Here is an 18462-nt window from a genome sequence, read left to right as displayed (position 1 = left end):
GATTTACCAGCTGACATTCGCGACAAGAAGCGCACCATCTGCGTACATTCTCGTGAATGCCCGGCCAAAAAAACCGGGCCATGAGGCGATTTAGGGTTGTTGTCTGACCTAAATGTCCAGCCATGGGATTACAATGAGCCGCATGGAAAAGCGGGCACTAAGCGGGCACTCGTTGGCACTAATAACTGCGTTGTATCTTCCTTTGTCTGAGCGTCTTGGGTCACTCGATACAAGCGATCTTTTACAATTGCAAAATATGGATAGGAGACCGGACGAGCCGGTTGGAGAGGTTGGCCGTCGATATAACGGACCTGTTGAAACGCATGTTTTAATGACTCATCCTGAGTCTGCTCCAGGGGAAAATCATCGCGCTCCGAGAGGATCGTCCTCTCGATTTCCCTCTGTTCCCCTGGGTCAGAACTCAGCGGTCCCCGTTCAACCTCTCCCACCTGTACGAGCGGCCCACTTCCCTGCTTTCCCTTACCCCAAGAGACATCCGCACATAAGCATCCCAGTAATTCACTAAAAGCAGGCCAATTGGTTCCCAGAATTAGCGGATGTCGGAGGTGCGGGCTAACTGCGACCTCTACACTATGGTTTTGTCCCCTAAATAGGATGACGGCTAAACGGATATTTCACCACATCCCCGTGCACACACCGTACCTGAACCATGCGGCTTGTAACCCATGCCTCGGGCCGAATCAGGCTCTGATGGATAGAGGTTTGGTTACATCTTGAATCCACCAGAGCCTGGTAGGTACCCCCCTCAATACTCACAGGTATTTGGTAACCGCCAGCCTGATCGGGGGCAGCCTGCGGTGTGTCCGGGACCCGGATTATTGTCCCCACATCCATCATGGGACACCTGTCAATAAAATGCTCCGGGTCCCCGCAACGCCAACAGGCCGGCCCAGACCTCCCCGCCGCCCTAGTGGCGGGAAGTGGGTTAAGCGAGTGGCGTGGAGAGAGCGGGGAAACGGGAGCAGTGTCGGCCCCAGCGGTGGTCAGCCCCGCCCCCCTGGGCGGAGCTCTCGGACTCTCGGAGTGTACTCCTGCCCAGTCCCGCCCCGCCCTCGGGGTGGGGCTCGCGGGAAACTAGGAGGACGGGACCTAGGAAGAGGCTCAGGACGAGTGATAGAGGGAGAGGGAGAAATCAAAGGTGAAGAGAGAGAGACAGCTGGGAGGGGTTCGCCGACCCCGGGGCACGCCACCATCTGATCCTCCGCCAGCTGGATGGCTGAGGCCAGCGGCGTCGGTCGGTGACACTGGACCCACTCTGCAGTTTTCCTTGGCAGACGGGTGATGAACTGCTCCAGTACCACCCGGTCGAGGATGTGATCGACGTCATCTCCCTCAGCCAGCAGCCATTTGCGGCAGGAGTCCCGGAGCTGTTGTGCCAAAACAAAGGGCCGACCGCTCTCGCCCAGGACCAGCGATCGGAACCGCTGGCGATGTTGCTCTGGGCTTCGGCCAACCCACTGGAGGATGGCTCGTTTCAGATCGTCAAAGACCAGGAGGTTCGGCACGGGCAGTTGCTGAGCCGCCGCCTGCACTTCCCCTGACAGCAGCGGTATCAGACGCACTGGCCATTGCGCTCGTGGCCACCCCCCGGTTTCCGCCGTCTTCTCAAAGAGATCTAAGAAGGCCTCGGGGTCATCCTGAGCCCCCATCTTGTTTAAGGGCAGGTGGGGGGGTGTGGTCAGCCGAGCGGCTGTTTCTGCCCGGACCTCCCGGTCCATCCAGCTCCGGAACGTCTCGCGGTCCTCCTGTTGCGCTCGGATGATGGCCTGGAAGCGGTGTTCCTGGTCAGTGTGCATATCCAGCAGCGCCTGATGTTGTTCTTGGTGGAGGACCGCGAGGGACGAGATGACATCCGCAAATGGCGAACTTGTCGGAGTCTGCATGATGGCAGCGTCCCTCCTGCTTCCTTCCCGGGTTTCGGCACCTGTGTAACAAAGTCAATAGTCAGGAAGGAAGAGAACGAGGTCGGTTTGGCTGAGACTGGAGTCTTTATTCCACGGTTCGTACAAAACAAAAAGACGCGCTACCAGCACTCAATATAATACACTGCCCACGCAGTATCAAACGGGCTCTCCAAAGCAATCACGGGGTTCCCACCACACAGTCTCCAGCCACCAGTCCGCCGTCGGTCTCTCTCCCTCTCTGTCCTTTTCCAGGTCCTTTTATGCGGTCTCCCCGCGCCACTTTACTGGAACAAGACACAGGTGTTTGTCATTTACACTTGACCCACTTACTCACCGCTCGTCTCTCAGCTCTGAATCACGCCCCCCTCGCCACAATCATTTTCTGCCAATGCTTGGAATATCTTTATGATTGCAGGATCCTTGTGTTGTTCCTCCCATATAGCAGCAGCAGTGATTGGAAGGTCTAATTCCTCTGTACGAGTGGCATATACACTGCAACCAGGCTGAGCATGGATCCGAGAGAGTGCATCAGGTGCAACATTCAGTCTTCCTTTACGATATTCAATTACAAAATCAAACTTTTGCAACCGAAGAACCCATCTAATGAGTCGACTGGTGGTTCTTGTAGAGCTCATTACCCACTGCAGAGCTGAGTGATCTGTCACAACCGTGAACAACTTGGGTTCTAGATAATGCTGCCACATTTCCAGAGCCCATACGACGGCAAGGCATTCCCTCTCAGTCGCGGAGTAATTTGATTCGGCTTTATTCAAGGTTCGGCTAGCGTAGGCAATTACCTGCTCTGAGCCCTGGTCCCTCCGCTGCATCAACACAGCACCTAGTCCAGTGTTGCTTGCATCTGTATATACAATAAACGGGAGATCAAGTTTGGGATGTCCGAGAATGGGCGGTAAGGTGAGGCATGCTTTTAGTTGTTCAAAAGCTTGTTGACATTGAGGAGACCAATGAAATGCACAACCCTTTTTCTTCAAGGCATTGAGGGGCTCTGCAATCTTTGAGAAGTTTGGTACAAAGTGGTGGTAACACCCGGCGAGTCCAAGGAAGCGCTGAACCTCTTTGAGGTTAAGAGGTACAGGGTATGCACGTACGGCTTCAACCTTACACGGGTCAGCTGAAATACCATGTATATTCACTACGTGTCCGAGGAATGTCAACTCTTGAAGACAAAACTTGCTCTTTTTCAGGTTGATATTCAAGCCTGCAGTCTGCAATCGATGGAGAATGATTTGGAGATCGAGGAAGTGCTGGTCCATGGAGGGTGAGTAAACTATAATGTCATCAATATAGACAAAACATATGTTACCTCGTAGGTCTCCCAAAAGTCTTTGGAAAGTCGCAGGGGCATTTTTTAACCCAAATGGCATAACTTTAAACTGATATAGTCCCACTGACGGAGTGATAAACACCGTCATGGGTTTGCTAGCTGGATCCATTGTCACCTGCCAGTAGCCACTGTTAAGATCGATGGTAGAAAAGATGGCCACACCAGAGAGGTATTCAAGAATTTCGGTGATGTTAGGGAGCAGGTATGCGTCACTCTCTGTTATAGCATTAACTTTCCGGTAGTAGACACAGAATCTCATTTCACCATTTTTTTTTTGGTACTAGTACGACAGGGGATGCCCAGGCCAAGTGAGATGGTTCCACGATACCCGTCTTTAACATCTCCTCTAGCTGTTCTCTCACAACAGCTTGTTTATAAGGACTCATGCGATAAGGTCTCTGTTTAATGGGAACTGGATGTGTGATATAGAGACAGTGTTGAAGAACATCTGTCCATGCAGCATGGAGGGCACACACCTGGGAATTGGATTCCAAGATTTGCCTTAGCTGCTGTTTTCAATCAAGTGGTAAGTGAGCATTATCCACAGCAATATCAATTAATCTTTGTTCATCAAGGCTGTCAAGAGGTTGTGAGAGCAGTGGAAGATGTGGTGGAGGAATGGAACCGAGTAGGGAGAAGCTCTGATTAACACTTTTCAAATATCTCTTTTTCAGATGTGGTGACTTCACAAGTACACTAGCCTGGCCTGGTTGGAAAGGGTAAGTTTCATCAGGGGCAGCCTTGAAGGAATACGTCCTGTCTGTCACATTAATCTGCAGTCCACTGAGGAAGATGAAGTCTAAACCCAAAATAATTGCATAGGCAGGGGCTTTAGAAGGAAGGACTGCAACTCGTACTGTGAAAGTCTTACTGTGTAGAACAATCTGAAGATTGATCCATCCTAATGGAACTTCTGCTTCACCATTAGCTAAATAAAGTGGACCAAGGGTGAAGGGTGTCTTGTGGTTTGAGTTCTGTCCATAAGTTCTCATGGATGAGGGTATAACTTGCCCCTGTATCAATAATGGCTTTCCCTCTCCAGATTCCGATACTAATGGGTACCACCAATTGTTGCGGTACAGCAATCAGCTGATTTGGAGTATTAAAACCAGTGGTGGTATTATCTTCCAAGATCGAAAGTGACTCTGTTGCAGACACAGTATTGCTGGAAGGTGTAGTTGGCTGGCGAGGTGGACCACCAGACTTCAAAGGTTGGAAGGACCGGTTGTTACTAGTGGGTCGATGCTGTACAGAACGCTGGTTGGATGGAGCAGGACTAAAGTGAGGGCAGTTCCCGGGTGAATGATAACCTTTGAACCACCAGCATTGTACTTGAGCCTTCTCCACAGATTGGCCAGAGTTAGGTCTTGGTGACATTACAGATGATTTTATACCTTTATGTCCCTCATATTGTAGTTGTTGTGCATAATCTTTCTCTAGCTGATGACCCAGCTTTACTAACTCCTCAACGGTACTTACTCAACCACGTAGCTGGCTGACAAGGTAGGGCTTGATGTTTTTAAGAATCATTTTAACCATGTCATTCTCGGTTAGGGCAGGCTTCCACCTCTTGCAGAGAGCTCGATATGAGAACGCAAAATCCCTGATCGATTCTTTCTCTCCCTGGGTTCTAGTTCTGACTCGATCAGCCAGCTCATCCTCATAATCCTCAGAGAGGAAGGCCGAGAGAAAAGCGGATTCAAATTCCTCCCAGGTGGTTATAGAAGATCTGGCAACCTCCCACCAGTCACGGCTGTTCAAAAAAGGACAGTTCGGAAAGTGGCCAGCAGGTCTGTATTAACCAGGGGATGTAATGCTAGAAAATCTTGACAGCGGGTCAAATATAGGAAAGGGTCAGGGTCGTCTGATGGACGTCCAAAGGTGGGGAATGTTAACTTCAAATGGTCGCTTCTTACTACTGCAGGAGCGGGAAGAGGGGCAGGTGCTGTTACTGAGGTATTGGGAAGTAATGACAAGAGGGAAGCAGTGTCAGATGGTACGTTTTTCTCAAGCAGATCCACCAATTTATTTTCTTGCATTTTACATTGGTCTAACATATCAGTCTGGAACCTTTTAAAGTCTGTGCAAAGACTGGACATTTGGACATTACATTGATGGAGTTCTCGTGTTAGCTGATCATGGGGGAAGTCATGGCCTAATGGTTAGAGAGTCGGACTCGTAATCGAAAGGTTGCGAGTTCGAGTCCCCGGCCGGTAGGGATTGGGGGTGGGGTGGGGTGAATGTACAGCGCTCTCTCCACCCTCAATACCACGACTGAGGTGCCCTTGAGTAAGGCACCGAACCCCCAACTGCTCCCCGGGCAGCATGGCTGCCCACTGCTCCGGGTGTGTGTTCACGGTGTGTGTGTGCGCATTTCTTCACTACTCACTGCTGTGTGTGTGCACTTGGATGGGTTAAACGCAGAGCACCAATTTCGAGTATGGGTCACCATACTTGACAATACGTCACGACTTTACGACTTTACTTTATGGCTTTTTTGAAAGCTCTGTTGTGTAGCTTTAAGGTCCAGTTGAACTTCCAACTGCAGCTGATCCACCATGAAGTGCACCTCAGCGACAAAGGTAGATTCCACTCTTTGAAGTTCACTTGAAATCATGAGTTTGATGGCTTTGGTTAGTTGATCATTCTCAGCCTCATCCTGCTTTTTGTTTGTTGCCAGAAGGGTGAGAATTTGCTGATGGTTGTCCTTCATGTTGGTAGCAAGGTGGAAAACTTGGTCACGATGCTGGGAAGAAGTTGTTTTCACCTCTTGGGTAAGTTCACAATTTGCTTTCTCTTGTTTTTTAATGAAACCCATCAGTGTTTCCCAGTTACCTTGAACTTGTGATGTAAGATAATGTATTTCTTTTCCAGGAATTGGGAGGTGACCCGGCAGGCGATGCTGTGACACAGAGGAAGGTGGTGTAATTACAGTGGATGTGGATGCACAAAGTTGCATAGGTTCCGACTGGAATGAAGTAGTGCCACCTGATGGTGTGGAGGCAAAGTGCACCTGAGATCTGGGATGGGGACTACTAAACTGAGTTGGGATGAAGGGAAAGGTGGAAACCTGACTTGGAGGAACGGGTCTTGGTTGCACAGGTGGCCAAACTGGAGTTGCAATGTCTGGGGGTGGTTCAATTTCCACAGATGTCGAAGGTGAAGGAGGGGTAGTGGCCATGTTTGTAGTATGTGTTGCAAGTTGAATGTATAAGGCATGTAAATGTAGTGTGTGTCAGTAGCTGTAGGAAAACAAAAGTAACAAGATCCAATATTCAAATACCAAGTCACACTTCAGTTATCTTAACTGTTACCTTGCAGTTCACCCACTAAATTGCTGAAATGCTGTTTCCCACACAATACAAATGACAGAGTTTACTATATACACACCTTTAACACTTTACCATGAGGTCGTCTTCAATAATTCTCCCAACACAAAATTCACAAAAATAAATGTTCACATACAAAAAAAAAAAAAACAATTTCAAGTCCCTGTTTGGGCGCCAATTATGTAGCGGTGGCGGGCGCTGAAAGAAATTCTACCAGATTTAACAGTCTGTTCTGATTTGTTCGGGCGCCAGACAATCTCAGGCTTGTCACATATAACTGTCTTACCCGGAGTAGCTCTTTAAGTCACCGGTTACACAAATAATGGAAATTAAATTCCCACACAAAGTAAGTTCGGGTTCATGGTTTCAAAATTGTATTTAACAAAGAATAAAAGAAAACAGAAAAACGTTGCATTCTGGTTCCAGTTTGAATGCAATCTCAGTTCACAGTGATATTTCCAACAAGTAATGAGGAATCAAACAGAAAACCGCACTTTTGGTTCCAGTTCAAATACAGTCTTTGATTCACATTCATATTTTAATATTTTAAATACCTTAAATACCTTTTCCTCACTTCCGGATAAATGCTTTCCCCTCCTCCGCTCGGCCATAACACATAAAAAAATCCTCGTATAATTTTTCCATACTGCCACAAGCTGCTTTGCAACTATTTGTATCGTGAAAAGCGCTATACAAATAAACTTGAACTAAACTGAATTTAATTGTTCCTTGCACCACATGGTGGATATTGTGTGAAAAAAAATCAGAAAAAGTGCCTGCAGGTGCCTGTGTGTGTGTATGTGTGTGTGTGTACACATGCACACGCACATATATATATATATATATATATATATATATATATATATATATATATATATATATTTTTTTTTTTTTTTTTTTATTATTATTATTATATTGAAATTGCAGGCTGTTATGTATGTCCTGATGGAAAATAGCAATAAATTAGCAATAAATCTAATGTCACTTTATGGTCTTTTTAAATTAAGTTCCATTAAATAAAATTTTATGCAGTAATATTTTGGGTCACTGTGAACAGCAATCCATTGAAAATATAAGCAGAAGTATAAAGGACATGCTGTTATGACAGTGTCTTTACATCCATGTTGACCTCTCTCAGCACCCATACCGTAAATGCATGATTAGATGTGCATGCCAAAAAAGTTTTGACCGGCTATTTTCAAGACATGGCTGGCTTGACCTCAGTGTATCACTGGGGGTAACCACATTGTCTACTTAATGCCATACAAAACCCCTGCAAGTTGAACCAAATATTTATTTATTTTATTATTATTTTATTTTTTATTTGTCCATATGCCCTTTTTTTCCAGGATTCAGTAGTTCACTAGCATTGCTGTTAAGCTGAGGCAAGCCTCCTTTTCTTATTCAGAAAAAAGGAAGTATTCTAAGACTTTTGTCTAGTAGTGTAAATGCATGAAATGATGAATGCTGAGTATTATATGTGTATGTCCTTCAGTTAACAGCTACATACGTTTGCTCTTATTCTCTGAGATAAATTTCCATGCCATCTGAAGGAGAATGTATGATATGTTGTAGTCATTTCAGAATGAGTTAATTGCTTTGAATAGAACATTTCTGAAGAATTACTATAATCCTCCAAGACTTAAACATTTCCTTCCTTGTGATAATTTTCTCCTATCTCACACTCCCTCATGGGTAAATCCACTGGATAGTATCAGTAAGATATCTCCTCCCCGAATTTTTTATTTTTTTGTATGGTTGTCAACACTTGGTAGCTCTACAAAAATAAAAAACTGGGTTGATATCTGGTTGTATGTTAGTGTGAAAAAAAGTCACTCTCGCGATGTTTGGGGTTCTGGAGACCCCACATTGAAATAAATGGGGAAAAAATCACTAAATCCACCACAATGCAGACCACAAAATACATGAGAATGAAGTTGCAACGCTTCCACATGTTCAAAATGCAGAACGATTATGCTCGCACACACATCCCCACCCATAGACATCAATGAGAAACTATCCCAGACAGCAACATAGTTTTGGCCCAGATCCGTCCCACATCTGGCCCGTGGGAAATCCATGCGGGCCAGAAGTGGGTCAGATCTGGGCCTACACTGCCTGCTGTCTGAGAAAAATAGATTTTTTTGTTACATAATTTGTCAAAAATATCAGTTACAATGCAGACAGCACACAAAACTGAAGGGGTGACAGCACATCCACGATGGAGGAAAAACACACACGAAAAAAATAAATAAATAGTAATTTTATATTATTACAATAATTTGATAGCAATCTTTCCCTTGAATGCCACTGTAAGGTCTGTTTTTGGTTCTGTTTCATGTTCATGTTTTCATGTCCTTTATTTTGAAGTTTAGTTATTCTTCTGTAACCGTGCTACACTCTAAACGTGAACTAACACTGTGCTAGGTTCGAAAGGAGCTAAGTGATATAAACTGTACCCATAAAAGGAAGTATCAGACCAGGTAAGTAGTAACCAATATCTTTTACTCACATTAAATTCACAATAACAGTTGAAACACAATTGCATAACATGTATATGAAAAATAAAAATTGGGCCCTTTGAAATAATTGAGTCTCTGGTTTTGTCCTTTTGTAGTCGTTAAAGTCTGTTTTGTGATCACTTTCTGTATTAGTCAGTCCTGTCAATAGTTCGGTGTCAAAAATGTGTGTCACCAGGTCTGTGACAGTTTCTCCTTTTAAAAGGAAATGGGCACTTGGATGAAAGAGTGGGTACCAGCTCAGGCGACTGATACTTTCCTACCACCAGGGGAAACGTTCGATGAGTTGGTCTGCGTCTCTTCACGATCAGACTGGGAGGCTCGCCATCGATAGAAAAGGATCTTCCAAGTAGTTTCACTCTGTCCATAAGACCTGACCTGTTTTTTTTTTAAAACAGGAAATTTAAAATAATGTTCTATATATGTTGTACAACAGTCATACTAAAGCATAATAACCATGTAACATTAAGCATCACATGCTGCATAATACTAAATGATCACATGTTCAGGCCTATTTATCACACTTTAGTTCAACTTCAAATCTCAACTCAATATCTAGAATATAACATGCACAACGTTATACTGAATTAATAACAGTTGATAATAAATCAACAAAATGGCATACTCTTATATCCCTGGATTAGAGAAAAACTGTAAACAATACAGGCTCTACATAAGTTAAGTTTGCAACACATAGCTGTAGTTGCAATATTAATACTCTAATAAGAGTACCCCTTTAAGAACAAAATGTTTTATCTACTCACAGCAGAATTTAAACATTAAGTTTAACATTTCCCTCACAACATTAAAATAAAATCATCATAGACACCATATAGTATTTTTTTTATAACATTCTCTTCAGTAGAAATGCTGTGTAATTCACCCGTCTATTTCTTAAAACAAAACAAATGAACAAAAAAACAGCTGTATTCAGATAACTTAAATATCAGCTTACTATTTCTGTGCTCTTTGTAAACTTTGTATCACAGTTAGCAAGCAATATCAACATCATGCAGTTCACTAGCTTACCGAGACAAATACAGATGGAAAACGTGGGTTTTCCAAACTCTCAGTTGCTCCTCCTTATTCTGTCTTCTTTGTTTGTTCTTTAACTTGCTAATACACTCACTTTTATCACTCTGTTAACTTAAAATCTGTAAATTTCCTCTTGTTTCCTGTCGCCATAAATCGTGTTCGTCTTCTCTCTTTCTCTCACATATACTCGCACGCATGGTCGAATCACGCAATTTGCCTCGTGACCTGTCAATCATGTTCAGCTAGGGGAGGAACTATCACTCCTGATTGGCTGATTTCTCCCTAAAGGATATTACGCTATCTTGGCTGTTTTTCTTTTAAAGGGATATTAAGCTATTTTAATACAATTTTAAAGTAATTTTAACCCTGTATTGCCACTGGGTTACACACTCCCCTCCTTAACTGACATGAGTCCCTTCATGTTCTCTTTTTTTTTTGTTTTATTGATTACTTTCAAACGTTTCAACTAAAACTCGATTAAATCCCTCTAGAATGGTCTGGGCAAAAGAAATCAAGGGACTGCCAAGTTGAGGGTAAGTAAATTTCCTAGGTGCTCTTCTGGAACGTTCTGACCTACGAGGAGGTTCACTGGCTATCTCATTGATGTCATTGTCTGTTTCAACAGTAGAACTTGGGTCACTGGTTGTAACTATTTGGGGGCCCTCCTTTTGAGACTGACACTGTGAATCCTCTCTTCCTATTGCAAGTTGCTCATGTAAGTACTCCTCTGGATGTTGTACTAATGGTTCCTTTTCCATTTGGGATGTGTTGATTTCATTTACTGTCTCTGTTTCCATATCTCCATCCAATTTTTCAGTTATTTCCTCAGGTTGCACTACTGCACCAGGTAAGTTTTCCTCATGCTCCAAATACATGGAACTTCTCCCCACAGAATTAGGACCGTTTACAGCAGAGGACACGTCAGGTAAGGTTCCAGGTAAGGTTTGTTGTTCCATGCCAGGTAGGGTTTCAGAATCAACAGGTATGTATTCAGCTCCAGCACGTGTGCTTCTCCTGTAATCTGCCTCACCATTTTCCTTAAGCATATCCATGACCTTAAACAGTGTTGTCTCTACTTCAGAGACTTTGATGGGGTAAAATTGAGGCTCAATATCATCATTATCCTCTGAACAGATAAGTTGTTCACTTGGTTGGGGAAGTATCTGCTTTGTTCTGAGCCTACGTGCTGATTTTGGCTCGACTACTTCTTCCTCTTCTTCGGAAAGAAAACCACAAGTTCACGAGTTCGCCCTTGCGTATAATGAACAGAGTTTAAGGTTTATGCGTATTTGGCGTGCTGTCCGGGGAGAGGGCTCCGAGCTCTGTGAATTACTCCCGAACCCGGGGCACTCCTCCTGTCCGGGGAGAGGGGTCCGAGCTCGGCATTTAGCCCGGACCCAGAGCGCTCCCCCCCGAGCTCCTCCCCACGCTGGGGTAGGAGCGGGCTGATGGTGAGGAGTTGGGGTGGAGGTGGGATGCTGAAAACTGTAGAGAGAATGAAGGTAAGATGGCTTGGTCTATTTATAGAAGTTCTCTCTCGGCTGATGGGATAGACTGAGTGATTGCTGATGGTGAATTGGCCGTGTTAATTATCCGCGCGTGCTCCTCCCGAAATTTGTTAATAAAACATCACTTCACGAGTTCGCCCTTGCGTATAATGAACAGAGTTTAAGGTTTATGCGTATTTGGCGTGCTGTCCGGGGAGAGGGCTCCGAGCTCTGTGAATTACTCCCGAACCCGGGGCACTCCTCCTGTCCGGGGAGAGGGGTCCGAGCTCGGCATTTAGCCCGGACCCAGAGCGCTCCCCCCAAGATGCGATTAGCGCGGGACAGCAGCCGGAGTGGGGCGTTGATAACCCCCAAAATTTGCAAGGCTTCAGGATGGAGAGGCGCTGGACGGCGCTTGGAGTGGAAATGTTGCGGTGGCATCTGAAAGAGAATGTGGCTTCTGAGGAAGCGGCTCTGCTGCCGCATCTGGAAAGAGAATGCAACTGAAAGGGAATGTGGCTTCTGCGGAAACGGGCATTGCTGCGGCGTCTGAAAAGGAATGCGGCTTCTGCGGAAGCGGGCACTGCTGTGGCATCTGGAAGGGAATGTGGCTTTTGCGGAAGCGGGCGCTGCTGTGGCATCTGAAAGGAAAATGCAAGTGGAAGGGAATGTGGCTTCTGCGGAAACGGGCACTTCTGCGGCGTCTGAAAAGGAATGCGGCTTCTGCGGAAGCGGGCACTGCTGTGGCGTCTGAAAGGGAATGTGTCTTCTGCTGAAACGGGCACTGCTGTGGCGGTATCGAATGAATAGGGCGCTACTTGTAGTATTTGAAAGAGAATGTGGCTTCTGCGGAAGCGGGCACTGCTGCGGCATTTGAAAAGAGAATGTGGCTTCTGCGGAAGCGGGCAGTGCTGCGGCATCTGAAAAGGGGATGTGGCTTCTGCGGAAGCGGGCACTGCTGTGGCGGTATCGAATGAATAGGGCGCTCCTTGCTGCATTTGAAGAGAATGTGGCTTCTGCGGAAGCAGGCGCTGCTGCGGCATGTGAAAGGAGAGTTTGGCTTCTGCGGAAACGGGCACTGCTGCGGCGTCTGAAAGGGAATGCGGCTTCTGCGGAAGCGGGCACTGCTGCGGCAGTATCAGACGAGCGGGGCACTGCTGCGGCCTTTGGAAGAATATGGCGTCTGCGGACGCGGGCACTGCTGCGGCATCGGAAAAAGAGTGTGGCTTCTGCGGAAGCAGGCACTGCTGTGGCGTCTGAAAAGGAATGTGGCTTCTGCGGAAGTGGGCACTGCTGCGGCGGTATCGAATGAGCAGGGCGCTGCTGCGGCGTCTGAAAAGAGAATGTGGCTTCTGCGGAAGCGGGCACTGCTGCGGTGGTATCGGATGAGCGGGGCACTGCTGCAGCATTTTGGGACAGAAAGTGGCTTCTGCAGAAGCGGCCACTGCTGCGGTATGTGGAAAGGGAAGGAGGCTTCTGCGGGAGCGGATACTGCGGCGGAGCGGGAATATGCGAAGGCTCCTGTGGGAGCGGGGGGCTGCTGGGATGGTTTGGAGTGGAGGTGAGCAGCTATGGGTGGATAAGGGGATCAGCTGATGAGGGTTTGTTGCGCTTCTCTGATGAGGAAGCGTTCTGACCGAATGTAGGTCTTGAATGCCTCTGATGTCCAACGGCCGAGTGTCTGGATCTGAGGCTGGGAGAGGCCTTTTTGGGCGGCTGTGGTAGCTGCGCCTATGCGAAAGGAGTGGCTGGAGTAGTGATCTGCTGGGATGCCGGATAGTAGTAGGACGGACTTGAGGTGTTTTTGGAACCAGAAGCGTGTGGCAGGGCGATTTGAGTCGTCGACGAAAAGCGGGTCGGATGGGAGTTTGGCCTGCGGGCTCCTGTACTGTAGGTAAGCTAAGAGGGTTTGGTATGGTTGGATTGGTGACTGGAGATTGAAGATATAAATGACGTGGCCTCTTCTCGCTTGGTCTGTCTTGCTTTGCTTGATGAGATAGGAGATTGCTTCGGTGTCTGGTGCTGATAGGTCTGAAAGGGTTGGATGGATTTTTGGATTGAAGCTGGATGTGATGGTGAGTTCCGAGCATCTGAGAAAACCGAAGAAGGCCAAGATGAACATGGCGTCGAGCGTGCGGGCGGTGTGCGTGGAGTGGTAGCCTCTGCGGAGGGTGGAAATGCATTTAGTGAAGGTTTCTAGTGTTATTGGCTGTCTAGCGTCTGGGCGGGTGGGTTGGGCTCTTTGGATGCCCTTAATGAGCATGGATGTCTGCGGGCTGGTTATTCCTGGGGAGGGTGAGCCGAGCATGAGCTTGTGGAAGAAATGGATTCCGCTGAGGTAGCCTTTGATGGAGCTGGCCTGGAGGTTTTTGGTGATGTTGAGATGGGAGATGAACGAGGTAATGGTGAGTAGGGAAAAATCGGGGAAAGGCAGGTTGTAGGTGCGGTGGAAACTTTTGAAACTATTCCAAGCAGTTAAGTACGATTGGAGGGTCCTGGGGGAGACGGCATGGAGGATGGAACTGAGGGAGGCATCTAGGAGGGTTCTTAGAGGGTGATTTACGGGAATATCAGCTCTGAATATGGAGGTACTGGCGTTGGGAGTTCGTCGGCATCTGGCACCAGCAGCCTGAATTTCTGAAAAGCAAACCGAGAGAGAGAGATTTTTTTTATTTTTTGATATTTGATTTTTGGACCCGGGGACATGTTTTGCATTTAGAATGAACTGGCCGCATGCCGAGATCCAGATGAGACGTCTTAGAAAGGGCATTAATGCAGGGGAATGAGACCGGCCTTTATTTATGCAATGCACGACCACTTCGTTATCGCAATGCACTACGATGCTTGCGGTGGACCATTCTTTCCCCCATAGAACCGCTGCGGCGACAAGAGGATATAACTCAAACAATGCTGAGGATGACAGGGACTGCGGTAAATCTGACAGCTGGGGGGGCCACGTGGATGCAAACCAGCGGCCTCTGTAGAATCCCCCGAAACCGCAGGAGGGGGCGGCATCCGTAAATAGTTGGATGTCGTCGGGGTGGGAAACCATGCTGTTATAGAAGAAGGATAAGCCGTTCCATTGTTTGAGGAAGTTTATCCATAGCCTGAGCTCGTTGCAACACGAGCTGGATAGGGATAGGTGATCCTCCAGCGCGTGCACGGAGGACGCGAGGGATAGTAGGTGAGAAATGAAGGGGCGGCCCTGCGGGATGATGCGCATTGTGAAGTTTAGGTGACCGAGGATAGACAACAGCTCGCGCTTGGAACAGTTTGGGTTGTCTAAGAGGGCGGAGGCGACCAGGATCGTTCTATCGATTTTCTCTTTGGGCAGGCAAGCCTGGAATTTTTTCGAGTCTAGTTTGATGCCTAAAAATTCGATGGAAGTGGTTGGGCCCGTGGTTTTGTCCTGGGCGAGCGGAATCCCGAGTTTGGAAAAGACTTCCTGGACTGTTGAGAGGTGTGCGGCTGGGATGGAGCCGGGAGGCGAGATGAACAAAAAATCGTCTAAAAGGTGGATGAGGTATGGGATTTCGTAGTTATTGGAGAGGATCCAGCAGATAGCCTCTGCCAGCATGTCGAAAATTTTTGGGCTGCTTCTGCAGCCGAAGGTTAGGCGGACGGAAAAATAAAATTTCTCGTGCCAGCGTATGCCGAATAAATGCCAAAAATCTGGATGGATGGGCATTATTTTAAAGGCGGAGGCGATGTCGACTTTGGCCAGCCAGGCGCCGCGACCCGCGTCTTTGATCAGTGTTATGGCTTGGTCGATGTCGTGGTAGTGGAGAGAAAATTCTTCGAGCGGAATGAGGCTATTAATGCTTGGGAAGGGGGAGTTATGCGGGGATGAGAGATCGATTATTAGACGTTTTTTACCAGAAAATTTTCGGGTCGCGATGCCAATCGGACTGACGCGAAAACAGGGGAAGGGAGGAACGTTGAAGGGGCCGATCATGAAGTTTGACTCGACTTCGTTTTTGATTAGAAGATCGACTGTGTCGGGTTCGGCGAGGGCTGACTGGAGGTTGGCACAAATGGTGCTTTGTTGCGGGAGGCTTTCGACGCCGGGATTAAAGCCGTGAGTGAGACCGGTCAATAAAAAATCAGTAAAGTTGATGTCGGGGTGCTGGGACAGTTCGGCAGACAGACAGTAAATTTGCACAGGAGTCGATAGGTAAGGTTTTTCATCTTTATTGGAAGATTTAAACACTGGGCATATGGTGCGGGCGTGTGCGCCGCCGCAGAAGCTGCAGACGTGCATGTAGCGGCAGCGATGCCTGGAGCACCTGCTCGCGTTGAAGTTGGAGCAGACCTGGTTGTTGGAGAAGGAGGAAGGGTGGCGTCGGTGGTTTGGAAGTGGGTCGGTTGGAGTGGTTCGCTGGCGCGGGACATAGCTGGTTGATTTGCGCTGAGGCGTTTCGGCGCAAGGAGGGGTGGGCGGGGTGATGAGAGGGCATGCCGTGGTGGAATGGGCGACAGAACGGCAGACTGAGCATGTGACGTTGCGGCAGCCCAAGAAGACTCTGTTGTGGAGCTCGGTATCCAGAGCCCCCCAGTACGGGCACTGGTTCCACTGAGCTACCCTGATGGCACATTTTGCTGAAAACAGCTTGTGGTAGGTGTAGAAGTGCGTGCCTCCGTATGATAAGGCGAGCTCGGCGCCTATTGAGAGATAGTCGCTGAGCTCGCGTCTCCTGTGTGGGAAAGCTGTGCAAATTACCTCGGAGTAACGGGTGAAGGCGATCGTAAATTCGGAGAATGACAGAATGCGTGACGGATTGTGCGCTGAATTTTTTAATGTGACAGAAAAATCGCCGCAATCGATTTGGCGGTCTGAAGAGGGTGGTGAAAGTGGTGACAGGAGAGAAAAAAGGTCTATGTCCGCACCTGTTAGGATCTGTGCTCTGATGCTGCTGGCGACAGGAGGTGGTTCCAGGGCAGGAGCGTTCGGTGGGATGGGCGTCGGAGTGGCGGATGCCAGCGTGAACGGAGGGCGAGCCTGAGGATGAGGAAGAGGAGGAAGAATGGCGGCCGTTGGAGCCGCTGGCGGAGGCAGGCTCGCGCTGGCGTCGCCTCCGGGAGCGAAGACGGAAGGGAGGAAAGGAGGGAGAGAGGAGAAGGGGGGCATTTGCGCCTGTGCCGCTGACGGAGGCAGCCTCACGCCGGCGACGGCTCCGGGAGCGAAGATGGAAGGAAGGAACGGAAGGAGAGAGGGCTCGTAAGGAGTCTGGGCTCGCGCCGCTAGCGGAGGCAGCCTCGCGCTAGGGTTTGAAGGCGGAGCCTCAGGCCATGGACCGGGGAGCGCATAGCAGGAAGGAGAGAGGAGAGGCTGTAGGTGAGCTGGAACTGCCGGCGGAGCCATGCTCACGCAGCTTGTGGCTGAGGGGGCCGGTGCGGCGCCGGGGGCGGCTGGGCGGAGAAACGGGCTAGGGCTAGCAGCGACGGAATCCGGGGCATGGCCCAGGCTTGCCGAGGGCCTGCTACGGCGGTTTGAAGACCGGAGACTCCTCCTCGCGGGCGTGGCGTTGTTTCCAGGCCGTGAGTACGGGCCGCTGCGGGCCGGACTTGGTTTGTCGGCCGTTTTTGATGGAGGAGTGGAAGTCGGCGCTGGGTTTCTTGGCTGGAGAGATGAGTAGAGGTTGTAGAGCTCCGCCTTGTTCATCCGCCGTGAGAAGTAGACGTCGGCGTTGTTCAGCGCTTGTCTTAGGCTTAAGACTGTCCACTTCTCGATAGCGGGGACGAAGGAGCTGGCTGAGGCATATGAGGATGTGGGAGAAGGTGGAAGATGCCTGGAAGGGGGAGTCGAGGGCGAGACTCGGCGTCTCGAGGATTGAGAAGCGGCTCGGGAGGGCCGACGGCCCCGCGGTGTAGCCGTGGGCTCGATTGCGGTTTCCTGGCAGGTGCTAGCGCGCTGGGCGGCGCTGGGAGACTCCAGAGGACCCTGGTTGTCGAGGGAGTTGTCGTTGGTGAACATTTCGATCTCTGACATCGTGGCGATTGGGAGTACCAATGCTGAAAACTGTAGAGAGAATGAAGGTAAGATGGCTTGGTCTATTTATAGAAGTTCTCTCTCGGCTGATGGGATAGACTGAGTGATTGCTGATGGTGAATTGGCCGTGTTAATTATCCGCGCGTGCTCCTCCCGAAATTTGTTAATAAAACATCACGTAAAAGCAGATCACGATGTAATGTGCGTGTTGGCCCATCCTGACCTTCAGGACACACTACATAGACAGGTAAGTCTCCTGCTCTCTTTTGCACAATATATACTTTTGACTCCCACCGGTCAGCCAGTTTGTGATTTTGGCGAAGTCGAAGATTTCGCACAAGAACCCTGTCTCCTGCCTCAAGTGTGGATTCTCTTACTCGCACATCAAACCTCTGTTTGTTCTTATCAGCCACTTTTCTTGCATTTTTAGTTGCAAGCTGATAGCTTTCCCTCAACTGAGACTTGAGATTTTTCACATACTGGGAATGTGAAATAGACGAACTGTCTTTGACTCTTTGACTGGTAACCCAAATGCAATGTCTATGGGTAATCTGGGCTGCCGCCCAAACATCAATTCATAAGGTGAAAACCCTGTGGTATCGTTTCTCGTGCAATTGTATGCATGAGTGAGTGGTTTGACATGATCACGCCACTTCGTCTTCTCCTTCTCCTGCAAGGTTCCCAGCATGCTCAGCAATGTGCGATTAAATCGCTCTACTGGATTTCCTCTGGGATGATACGGACTTGTCCTCACTTTACGGATGCCGGCCAAAACACAGAGCTCTTTGATGGTTCGCGACTCGAAATCACGCCCCTGATCGCTATGGAGACGT

The sequence above is a fragment of the Barbus barbus genome (assembly GCF_936440315.1).
Source record: "Barbus barbus genome assembly, chromosome: 23".
Lineage (NCBI taxonomy): Eukaryota > Metazoa > Chordata > Actinopteri > Cypriniformes > Cyprinidae > Barbus > Barbus barbus.
Note: the sequence above shows the minus strand (reverse complement) of the source record.